The sequence below is a fragment of the Dromaius novaehollandiae genome, chromosome 4 (genome assembly GCF_036370855.1).
Source record: "Dromaius novaehollandiae isolate bDroNov1 chromosome 4, bDroNov1.hap1, whole genome shotgun sequence".
NCBI classification, from domain to species: Eukaryota; Metazoa; Chordata; class Aves; order Casuariiformes; family Dromaiidae; genus Dromaius; species Dromaius novaehollandiae.
The window spans coordinates 57841809-57853920 of NC_088101.1; the positions used below are offsets into that span (position 1 = coordinate 57841809).

The following is a 12112-nucleotide window of genomic DNA, read 5'->3' on the forward strand; positions in this document are numbered from 1 at the left end:
GTAGGAAAACCACTACGAGCAGCGGAAACCGTTTCACGGGCTTCGCTCCGCGCCTGCTTACGAAGAAGCCCCGGGGCGCGGTACTTGGCCGTGGCGCACGGCGCCACCGCCGCCCTCCCCGGCGGCCGCGCAGCCTGGCGGCCGATCGCGGGAGCCGAGCGGGAGACCTGGGGCGGGCGGCCCGCCGGGCCGGGCTCGCGCACTCGGCGGAGCGGTCGCCGCCATTTCCTCCCTGCACGCGGGCGGGCGGCGGGGTGAAGCGAGGTGAGGCGCTCGAGGTCAGGCCGGCACGGCGCCCCAGCGCGCTTGCGCGGCCGCCCCTCGGCGCCCGGCCGGGCGGCTCCGAGGCGGGCAGCGCGCACGCGCGGGAAGGCCGGTGGCGGGCGGGAAGCGGCTCCGCCGCCGCCGCCGCCGCCGCGCGCGGCGCATGCGCAGGTGCGGCCGCCGCGACGGAGGGGCCGGGGTGCTGCGGCTTGCAGTGCGCCTCGGCGCACGCGCGGTGGCGCGAGGCGCCGCGGCTGCCGCCGGTGGGCTCGGCGGCGCAGGCGCGGTGGCGAGGGACTCCCAGGCCCGGCAGCTGGTGCTGCCGCTGGAGGAGGCTCTGTGCTGGCGGCGGGTCGGCGCTGCGCGCAGGAAGCGGCTTCGCGGCGGAGGTCGGGCGGGAGGGGCTGCGCGGCGCCGGTAAGGAGCGCGCGGCGCGGCGGGACCGGCTCCCCGCGGGGGACGCGGTGAAGGGGAGCCATTGAAGTTTGACAGCGGCGGCGGGTCCCCCCGCCGCGAGGGCAGCGGCGGTGCGCGCCGAGGGCAACGGCCGCCCTTGGGCAGGGCGGCGGCGGCGGCGGCGGCGGCGGCCGCCGCGGGCCGGGGACGCTGGCGGGGCACCCGCTAGGCCCGGTGACCCACTTCGCTCCTGTCACAACTCCCGGGCACGTCTGGAGCCCGGCCCGCCTGGCCCGGCGCCCGCCGGGGCCGCCCCCGCCTCCCGGGCTGCGCGCGCGCGGGGCGGCCGCGGGGCTCCCCGCGCCGCCGCTCTGCCGCCGCGGCTCGCAGCGCCCTTCCCGCCGCCGCCGCCGCCGGGCCCGCGCAGGCGACGCGGCCGCGGGACGGCGGCGCGGGGCGGCCCGCGGGCCCGGGCGCGGCGCGGGGCGGCGGCGCGGCGGCGCTGCGGCAGGTGGAGGGCAGCGCGGGTGCGCCGCGGGCAGCGCCCGGGCGAGCGCGTCCCTCATTCCTCTGCGGGACCTTCGGTGCGGCGCCCGCGGCGTCTCCCGCGCCGCTCCACGGCCTCTTAAGCGCGGGATTTTGTGGAAATAGTCCCCGGTCCCGGTCGGACTTGGGTGCGTCCGCAAAACCCGCGTGCCGGACACCGTGCGTGTGCTAAACGCGGCCGGCGGGGCGCGGGGTCCCGGCGGGCTCCTCTGAGCTGTGTGCTGTTCGCAAGCCGGGCTTGCTCGTTGTTCAGTTTCGTTTTCAAATTCAGATTACTTTTGACCTGGGATATAAATTCAGGTTTTTTTTCCCATGAGGAGGAGTGTTTTTAAACTAATAAAACATTTGTCGTGAGACTTTTGTAACGGCTTTTTCACATAAATGTTAAAAGTTGACCTATTAAGCGGCGCTGATAAAGTCAGATACACTTCTAGCTGCGATATGAAGTGGCATGTGAAGACGGAGTGGTTGATCGTGGATCCTGATCCTCTGAACCGCGAGAGTAATTTTTTTAGGGCATAGTTTGACAAGCAGTGCTTTTGGTGGCAGTGTTGACCAACAGGCCCGTCTGTTCCTTGTGCCGTGTTTTCGCCTCTGTGCTGCCCCCCTCAGCCATGCCAGCACGGCTGTGGGTGGAACCGCGTCCCTAACTCAATTGGGGAAATGATCCAGGTTAAAATTAACTACATCTTTTTTTTTGATGTGGTTATATTTAACCTAGATCATTTCTCTGTGTGGCAGGTGTGCCAGAAGGCAAGAGAATTGTTTAAGCAAATACTTTAGTGAAAGAAATGCTGGAGAAATATGCCTCAACTCTAGTAGTCCTGGCAAAGTTCATTATGAGTAGTTGTGGTTGCTAATGAGGTTGCTTGCTTTGAAGAATAAATTGCTTTTGTCTCTGATTATCTGTGGGATTTGGACCTGTTATCTCAAACTAGATCGTATTTGATTGTTTTAGTAGAGGGTTGCTATTCGACAGGGTAAGTCACTTTGCAAAACTTTATTTAAATAAATTACTAGTTTTTATATGCCTCTTTTTAAGAAACTTTGTCATAAGATTACAAATGTATTGAGGAAAATGGGATTGCTTCCACATATATCAAATACTAAGTGTTTGGGTTAGGGTTTTGTGGTTTGTTTTCTGTGTGCTAGTGTTTTCAAGGTATGAGAACTTTGTTGATAAGGTGAGAGTTACTTCCTCTTAAGAAATAGTTCAAAGAGGACTCCCAGGCTGATTTTTAATTGTTTAAAATATCATTCGGCAGTGTCTCATATTTATTTCTTGTGCTTCTTGCTCTTATGTAGAGAAGTCTATCTGCTTTCCTTATGTCCCTTTATTTTACATATGTTTGTTAATGTTTTCTTTCTTAATGCTCTAAGGACCACATAAACTCCCTTTTGTGGCTAATTTTACACTTTTTATACTTAATTGAAAAAGTATCTGACTCATAATTACTTCAAATTTTATTTGCAGGGGTGGTTAATTATCTTGGTAGTGTAGGATTTCATTGAAGTCATCAAGCTTCACGGATGGATTGATCTTGCTGAGGAAGTAGTTGCTTTTCAAAGCTTTGAGCTTTTGCTATTCTTTGACAGTGTTCAAAAGTTGGACAAAAGGCTGAAGTTACAAATTAGTAGTAGGGATAACACCCTCTCCCCACCCTAGATATTCTTTATATGAAATGTGTATATGAAGTGCCAAAACTGATTTTTTTTCCACTAACAGTGAAAAACATGAGTTAAAAATAGTTCTGATTCAAAAATGCAGTTTTTGTTCATCATTTGAAAACTGCAGCTTTTTAGCTATGCTCCCTTTAAGGAAGAGATGTGCAATCTGCTGTCTGTGCTGATGTTGTGAGGCTTTTTAACTTTGTAGATTGGGGAATATGGATAGTACTCCTCTTAGAACAGAAAATTAATATTGTAATACAGTTTCTGATAAAAAGCTATCACATTTATGATATTGGTAGGATGAAGCAAAATTATAGCAAAGGTGTTTTCTGTCTCATTGCATGGCAGTGAATTAGTTTTTCTTGAGTAAAAGTCTTTGTTAGGCATTTGAAAAGGTTTGGAGTAAAGAAAAGTACGTGTTAGCATTTCAGCCTTTTTAGTATAGTTTAGTATAGTTTAGTGATAGTTTTCCATAGAAACACTAGAATTCAGATAGATGGGTAGCAAAGATGGTATTAGTAGTTCCTGCCATCCTAGGAAATGCCGCTTTGGTCACATACCAGAGCCCGGAATGAAAGATATATTGCAGTGTCTCCAAGCAGCTCTGGCACCAGCAAATGTGGATATCCTTTGGGGAATTCACCTCATTTGCTTCTGGGATTGGCCCACATGGGGTAAACAACTCACTGTTGCAGTTTGTTATTTTGTTAGCGCTGCTAATGAGGTTGTGTAGTAATTTGAAATGGTTGTTTGTTGGACATTTCCCAGTTCATTTGTTTCAGGAGTTAAAGATGTGAAATGCAAAAAATATGGAAGAGGAATGAGACTCATGATTAATGCATCTGAATGCTGCCCTGAAGGATTGAATTCTCAAGCCCTACTTCTGCCACAAAATTCCTTTGTGATGCAAAGGCCACTTTAATGTTGGCATACCTTGTGCCTGAGTGTTTAATTTTATAGCCTTAATATTCTCTAATTTTGTGTATTATATTAGTTCTTAATTATAGTTGCTTTTAGAATGTGTAATCAGATATGTAAAAAGTGTTAGTGCTGTGCAGTTCCCATATATTTAATGTTATGTAGAAGCGACAAGGTTTCATTGGTTTGCATTGCACACTTTGGACTCTTGCCAGCTGTTACATTTTTGTCATTAAAGTCACTGAATCAGTTTTCTTATTCTGCATTGATGTTTTGAGGAACATTGCTGAGTATATTATAAAATCATCATTAGCAATGTTAATATTTCATTGAATATAGATTTTAAAAAAGAATATAGGTTCTTTGAGAGTCATGACTGATAAAGACTGCTATTTGGATAGTGGAGTTTATGGGTTCGTGTATACTGTGGACATTTCTCATGCTCATGATAAAAGTGTCGCTACTTAAATGCCTTGAATGAGCTTGTAACTGTGTGTTTAATAAATGCTTTGAGTATGAGAGGATGCTTCAGTTTTCAAGCTAATATTGTTTCACCTGTTATGACAGCCTAGCATCACGGGTTAAATGAGATCAGAATAATATGCTAATGTTACAACAGAATAAAGCAGTTCCTGGAGCAAGACAGATATATTTATTTTAAAATCCACTCTAAATGGGTCTGTGTGGCCTTGTTTTCCATATAGGTCCTTTTAGAATCCCATTAAAAAGGATATTTGCAGTTATAGCTGAGAAAGTTTTTGATGTATGTTATTTTGGCTTATGAGCAAGTCTGTAAAAGAATGTAGAGGAGCCAAGACTGGGATTTAGATGGATTTTGGATATCTATTCTAAAATAAAATTTTAGACATATGTTGGCTAAATTTTATAGGTCCTAGTTTTTCATTAGTAAATTTTTCCAAACACCTTAAAGTTTTGTTCTTACTCAGAACTGCCATAATCTTGTCAAAACTGAGCATCTTGGCATCAAAATCTGATTAGGGTTCATAAATTAGGCAACCTGTGATTTAGGCGTTCACTTGTCCACAGGCATGTTAAAACCACACCTCAGGCACACCTATGGGATTGGGCTCAGTCCAAAACACAGTGGTGACTCTTGCTTTCCTTCAGAAATACAAGGGAGGAGGAGGAAGAGGTTTTGTTGATGTCTCCTTTAAAAGCCAACCCCCCCCCCCCCACACACACACACAACCCTGAACATTCAAAAAGATCTTTTGAGGCTTTTTCACTGTGTACAAGATGATTAAAGTCTAATTGGGCCAAAGAGAGATGATAGACTGGCTGGAAAAAAAGGAGATGGGCACCTGGGTTCAAGCCTTTGTCCCAGAAGCTATTTCAGAGTCTTCTTCCATTTAAAATGTTAAGCGCCGTTGGGGACTGGAAACCACGACGCTTCTGTCCCGTTTGGATGCCCTTCTCCCTAGAGGGGCGTGCGCAGTTCTGCATGCTGGCTCTCTCCAGCAGGGTTTTACTACTTACTTTTTCTCCCTGTTCTGAAGAATGCCATTGAAATGAAAGGCTATGACTTGGTCTGTCTTCATGGAGACATGTGGAGCCTGCTGAGAGATGAACCCCTTCTGACAGTAGGGAATGGCACTCGTGTTTCCTTTTTTAGTCTCTCTTACTGTGCTGTAACCACTGAGCTGTTGGACAAAAATGAGAGCGCATCTTTTTCCTCCTGGTAGTACAGTAAAGATATGGATTACCCCTGTTTTGAAGGGCAAATCTTAGCTATGTACGTCTAGGACAGGGCTCAGGATCGTGAGCGCTAACCTTACCTGTGTCGTAGGCCTTTAGAAAGAGGTGAAGGCATAAGACTGTGTTCACTGGTTCTGCTGGTTACCTTTAGTGATGCACTTCCCTGCTAACCTTCTCACATGTATTGCTGAGGGATGCAGTTCTCCCTGGCTTAGGTGCTTAACTTAGAGCTGTGCATTCCATTTCATAAAATCTGCATTTTGAGCCTTGCTTTTAATCCCTGTTTGAGGAAGATTGTAGTTTAGTGCAGTGTTGCCTAACACTTAGAGCCAGAGCAGGCCATGGGACTTAGTAATTAACTTCTCATGTGATAGTGGTGGAGCTGCAGCATGCTGGGAAGAGAAAGGGTGGCTGGTGATGGGCTGATTGTTCAGTAAAATGTCTGAGTTTTAGTTGTTTTATAGTAGAATACAGTGTTGCTAACAAGGTAATGCCCCTTACGTTGCAGATAAAATCTACATGATATTTTGGCTTGCAGCTCCACAAGCAGCTGAGTATATCTCAATTGTGGCAAAAGATTCGTCTGAGATCCCAGAAGCATCCCATTAGTTGCTGGACTGGTACTTATCCAGAAAGTTCCAGCACTTCCTCATAAATACCATGGGGGAAAATATTTGTAAATATATTAGAGGATGACCTGTAGCAAGTGTCACCTTCTTGAAGGAAGGAGACAAGAAAGAAAGTGTGAATTTCGTAAAATGTGCATTAAAAAAAGATGGCAAATATAAATTTTTACATGTTAAATTGAGATCTTGGAGAAAGTGAATATGAGATACTGAGCTGTCTAATGAAAACAAAAAAGAAGCATGCTTCAAAAGAAGTTGTATTAATACAGCTAGTCTTGTTTTTCCAATTCTGAGAATGCTGCTGCTGCAAATAAAACATAAGTTGCCGTTTTTATACTTTATGAATTACATCCAAGATGATGAAAGTTTTTAATGATATAGTAAATGAGAGTTTCTGACACTTAAAAGCATTTGATCTTTTTGGTGGCTATTTCATTACATGTTTAATGTAATGTCAGAGATGGGCTTTTAGCTTTTGAGTTGTGGATTTTTTTGATGTGCACTCTGGCAAAATTATCTCAAAGAATAATATTCCAGAAGTTTCCTGCTGCTGGCAAGAAGGTGGTTGTGGACTCTGATAGGGCAAACTCCTGCTGCGGTGGATGGGTGGGAGATTCGGCATTCTTCAGGTAGAGCTTGCCAAAGGCTTGGAGTGCCTTAGTTTGCACTGGTCATCCAAAAAATTCAAGGTATGTTAGAAAAAAAAAGATCTTGGTTCATGGAATAACTTCCTGGCCCTTACTCCTCTGTCAGGTGTGTTTGAAATGGAAGTGCGAAGGTGTGAAAAGTGAGGGACATCAGATATTTCACCAAAATCTGCTTATTTCCCTTGGCTCAGTGAACAACCAGTAAGTTTTCTCCACCGAAGGCTGTAGGGAGTTGCCTTTCTTTAGCTTGGTTTCCTAAGGAAATGTGGTTTATGCAGTTTGCTCTTTTTTGTCATTCTTTCTTTGCATATTCCCTGATAGCTTTTGAAATCACTGACCAGTTACAACCAGGCTTGTAGGAGGGACAGAAATCCCAGACTCACACTCTTTCAGTTTTCAGACAACGGGCGAGCTGGGTAGAGAGACCTGTATCAGGGCACTCTGAGGGGATGTTGCACTGTGAGTTTGGTGCTCACCTGTGTGTTCAGCATGTACTGCGTCCCTGTTGGGTAGGGGAGCAGGAGATAGTTGTCAAAGAGGCTTGAGAAAACTGGGCTGTTTGTGAAGGGGGTGGGGACCGAGAGTATTCTGGTGTGTGGGAGCGAGGACAAGAGGGGAAGCTGGCTTTTTGTGATAGGGGAGAGGGAGGAGTCAGTAAAGGACGCAGAGCTGGAAGAAGTGTGCTTTGCTGCCGCTGAAAAACTTGCTTAATGATAAATGTAAAGGTTATTTTGACTGTTAACCAAAGAGCTACTGTCTTGATCAGAATTAGGTGATACTAAGTTTCTCTGACTGCAGGGTTGCCTGATTCCTACTTTGGGTTAATTTGTAAAGTCTATCTGAAATAAACGAATATATATATATATATATATATATATATATATATATATATATATATATATTCTGTCTGCATAGCTTGAGGTGCTGATAAAATTAGTATTTGGGGGGGGGAAGTCATTTTGGCTTATTTCCTTAAAAAGACTAGAACTCAGACCTTGCTTTTGGTGGTAAAGAGGAAAAAAAGTATAATCTGTGGCTTAAGAAATTTCTGTTTAAAGGTTTAAATTAGCCATAGTAAATAATTGCTTTTAACAGTAAAGAGAAAAAACTGGCAGAGTGCTGTTTAAAGGTTTCTGTTTATATCAGTTACTGTACTAAATTTGTTTAACAATAGCCAAAATTATGATTTTCTCTCAAAGTAAAATTAAAAGATAGCACCTCCTGAATGTGATTTCCTGGAAGTCCATTCCTCTGTCTTGTGACATGGAGCTTCTGGTTGAAAAGAAAAAGGAGTTGGACTTCTCACTAGAATCGTAAAATCATTTTTAGTTCTTTCCTGATCTATATTTGTGTTACCTATTAATGATAGTAAACCTCAGACTGAAATTTACCTTATTAAGTTACACTTGAAAGATTCTATCAAGTTTCAACAGAAAATTTGAGTCATTCTGCTGATAGGTTTAGAAAAACTTCTGATAGACTTAGTAATGATAAAAGTGAAGAAAATTTTATAAGCTTGCTACTGTTACTTCCAGAGAATTCTGCATTCTCTAATGTCAAATATACTTTTCAAGCGTTTAGTTACCGATATACACACTGTACTGAAACAGTATAACTGTTTACAAACTTTACAGTATTTACAAATTTTAGTTCATTAATTTCAAGTATACTTTGGACTCACTTTCAGTTTTAAAATGTAATAACCACAAAATAGTTATGTGGCTTTGTTTTGTGCTTTTCTAAAGGAAACCGGATTTTCCTCTGTCTGTGAGTTGAAAAGCAAGTAGCAGCATGAATCACAGCTTCCAAGAACTGTCAGAATAGGAATGCAGAATTCTACCCCCCCCCCCGCATTCCCCGCTGTCAATTTTAATGTAGTGATGTGCTTTAATAAACTTTTTCTTGCCATTCACAGCAGCAGCATTCATTATGTGTAATCAAGCTACTCCCAGCAGTTGTATTGTTGAGAATGAAACCAGAGTTCCAAAGTATGTTATGATAATCCACGATCATCTCAGAAATTTTGCTTTTTCTGATCTAACTGCAATGAACGTGAATTTTCACATGAATTTTTTTTGTTAAAGTACTATAGATCATTTTTTCAAATTATATTCTTTTCCAGCTCAGAAGCATTAGTTAAACATTTTAGACTGAACTAAACTTTTGCTTCAGAGATATTGAGAATAAGGTTCTATCCTTGAAGAGCTTGTGATCTGAATTTCACTGACACAGAAAATGAGGAAAATTATCTCAGGAAGGGGGACAAAGATTGAAATAAGTGAGTCAAACAACTTGATATTTTTAAGTTGAGAATAAGGTAGATCAGTAAGGAAGAAGTTGAAAATAGAGAAATGAAAAGATGCCGTAACATAACTCCAAAGTAGTGGAGGGATTTGAAGGAAAAGAGTGAAAGTGCTGTTATGCAGGATTTGAAAGGCATAATGATATCAGAAGAGTAGGCTGAATCAAGATGAAGAACTAGAAGGTGATAAGAAATGGGGACAGGAAAAAAGATATGTCGAAACTTATAAATTACGTTGATGTGTTTGGCTTTCATGGAAAAAAGGAGGCGAGACAGGAAAAGGATTTGAGAATGTGCTAGTATGATCAGTTTGGCAGAGAAGTCTGGACGCACATTCTAGTACTAAGATTTTTTTTTTAACCCCCTAAGAAATTCAGCTATCAATTTAGGTTGCCAATAGAATGAACGGCAACAGAACAAGCAACTGTGCCTGAAAATTCAGTTTTAGGCATTCATGTTGCTCTGTCACTCTGTTTCCTGTTCAGCCCACTTTCTGTATAGGCTGGAGGACTTTTTACAAGTTTCAGTACAATTGAGGTGGGGTTATAGAAGCCTCTGGCATCAAAGATAATTGAGTCACTACCACTTTATCCAAGTCAAAGGGATCATGAACTGATTTTTCATTCGATTAATTGAAATTACTTTTCAAAATGATTTTAGTGAAGCTAGTGCTACCTTTGTATGTACAATTAAATTTATGGTTGGTTTATACTGAGTTATTTTAATCTTGTTTACACTGCTGACATAAGAAATAAAAATATGTCATAAACTTGTATAGATGGGTTTTCAAAATAGCATCTAGACTCTGTTCCTGTCTCATAGAGCATAGTTTGTTCTTTCTTATCTATATATTATACTGGGACTTGATTCAATATGTAAATTTCTGACATTATAATATTTCCTTTTACTATGTAGAAAAGTAAATAGATGATGGTGACTTGCCAATCTTATCAAATCAGACCTGTCCAATAAAATGCACTTTTGAAGTAGATGGCCTCCTTCAAATACTGACATTCTTTGACCCCTGCTTGACAGTTCTTTTCCACGTATGTCATATATATTAGGGGACAAGGTGGTGAAGAACAGGGATTTGAAAGTTCCTCTTTTTGATACCTTGTGTCAAAAGAAATCTTCCTATTCTACGCCAAAGGGAAATATTCATGTGCACCTTACAGGATGTAGTTTGCCACATAGGAGTGATGAATAGGAAGTATCAATAATGCTGACTAGCAGTAGTGTGCTCAGCAGGATTGTCAGCAGTGAGGCTTGTTATCAGAGTGGTGCATGTGTATATAAAATGCAGTCCTTGGATGCAGGGGTAAGGAATTTGTGATTTATAATAGATGGGAAGTTGTTTATGTGAGTAGGGTGTGTTTAGAACATATATATTGTGTAGTGAGCTTCTGTTCAGTACAGCTCATTGAAATGAAAGTTTTTTGTTAGAGAAGGGAAGATGCAAGTTTCTTGTATGGTGGTGTATGCCATGTTCTGAGAGCTTAAAACTATGTTCAGAGGTAGATTACATGTCCTGTTTGAACCATAATATACATACAAAGTTTAGATTATGTTGATGTGTCTTCTTTCCAGAAGTTTGACTGGTGTAGGTAACAATGTTCTGGAAGGGCATAATATATCCTAAAGGAATTTAAATTACATTACTGTTTTTTTAAGCAGTGTTAAAACAGTAACTTTAATGTTACTGTTAGGCTGCTGCATTTGTCTTTCACATTTGCATTTCATGCAATAATAGAGCTAGGTAGAGGTGATGTGCAATTTTGAAGTTTTTCTTCCTCATGTGCACTTCATCACAGTGGAATAGAGGAGTTGGAAAGTGAAGCTGTGGACAGTTCAAGAATAGAAACAAAGGGACTGAAATGGCAGGAGAGGAAACGCAATTATCATCTCATCTCTAAAAGTTGTTTTGAATGTGTTCATTTTTATTGAACTCTGAGGTTTTTTTGTTTGTTTTCCAGAGGACTGTGCTGAAGAAGACTTTTGCTCAGATGACATCACGTTTAGACTATTAATGCTATCCATCCACTCTACAAGGCACAATGGACTTCTAGGTAATTCAAGTAAGTATGCAGATTTTACTGCTGCTAGAACAGTAATGCTTTAAACAGAAGCATCTTTTCAACCTCAGGCAAGGTTGACATTCTCCTTCAGTTTGAAATTGAAGTTAATGTTGTGTGGGGGCAAGAATAAGCTTCAAATAAGCTTTCATCCTGCACATGGGAGTTTAGAATAAAGCATTTGAACCAACTGTATCTGAGTGGTCTTGGAAACTGCAAGGGAAAAAAGCCAACTCATTACGGTACTGGCCCCAGCAATGCAGCATGCTAATGTGGCTGTACTGTTTCCAGAGCCTGAATTAATCTCTCTCTGAGGTGTGTGCAGTGAATGAACATATGTATTGCCGTGCATGCAGCTTGCTGGGGTCTTTTTTCAGAGATATTCTTGTTAATGGGGAAATGACCTTAATACTCCATTAATGTATGAATATATAGAAAGTGAAAGAATATATCTGAATAGGTTCAAGTAGCAATCTCTCTGTTCACCTGCCATCTCATTTGTGAAAGGATTAGCTCTCCCCTCTTCCTTCATTAGACCCTATGTACTCTCCAGCTGTAGGTAGGCCAGATGATGTCAATTTTGGTCTTTGCGTGGTCTTTGGAGAATTTGTTCTAGTCTTATCTTGCAGTGAGGTTACTGATTGCTTTGTGCATCCATGGCCATGCAAAGAGAAGCACAGAACAGACAGGACAGTTTAACCTATATCTTCCGAGAGGGTTTTTGATTTGACCTATTATGAGGATCACAGCCTTGTTCCTACCTGGGGCCCCCTGTAACCTGCATGTGTGTTTGTTTATATGCTTTTTCTTTGTAAGTAGATATAACTTTTAAACTTGTTCAGCTGGCCGAGTCAGAAAAGCGAAAAACAAAACAAGACACTTTGATCTATTCAGATAGAACAGACTGTGCCAAGACTTTGAGCTATTTTGCTCAAACCAGGTTATTTTGTCTTG

At 42.8% G+C, this 12112-nt stretch overlaps 1 protein-coding gene across 6 annotated transcripts in view; it reads left to right on the forward strand.

The window, feature by feature from the left end:
* Positions 1-244: 244 nt before the first annotated feature.
* Positions 245-12112, forward strand: part of CLOCK (clock circadian regulator) — a 66641-nt gene continuing 54773 nt past the window's right edge. For 3 of the 6 annotated variants that reach the window (XM_064511139.1, XM_064511142.1, XM_064511141.1), the window contains exons 1-2: positions 480-681; positions 11060-11161. The gene's annotated coding sequence lies outside the window, so the exon portion shown is untranslated. Of the gene's footprint in view, positions 265-479; positions 682-7718; positions 8773-8817; positions 9063-11059; positions 11162-12112 lie in introns of those variants that run through there. The other 3 variants (XM_064511140.1, XM_026093591.2, XM_026093592.2) reach the window with 3 other exon arrangements.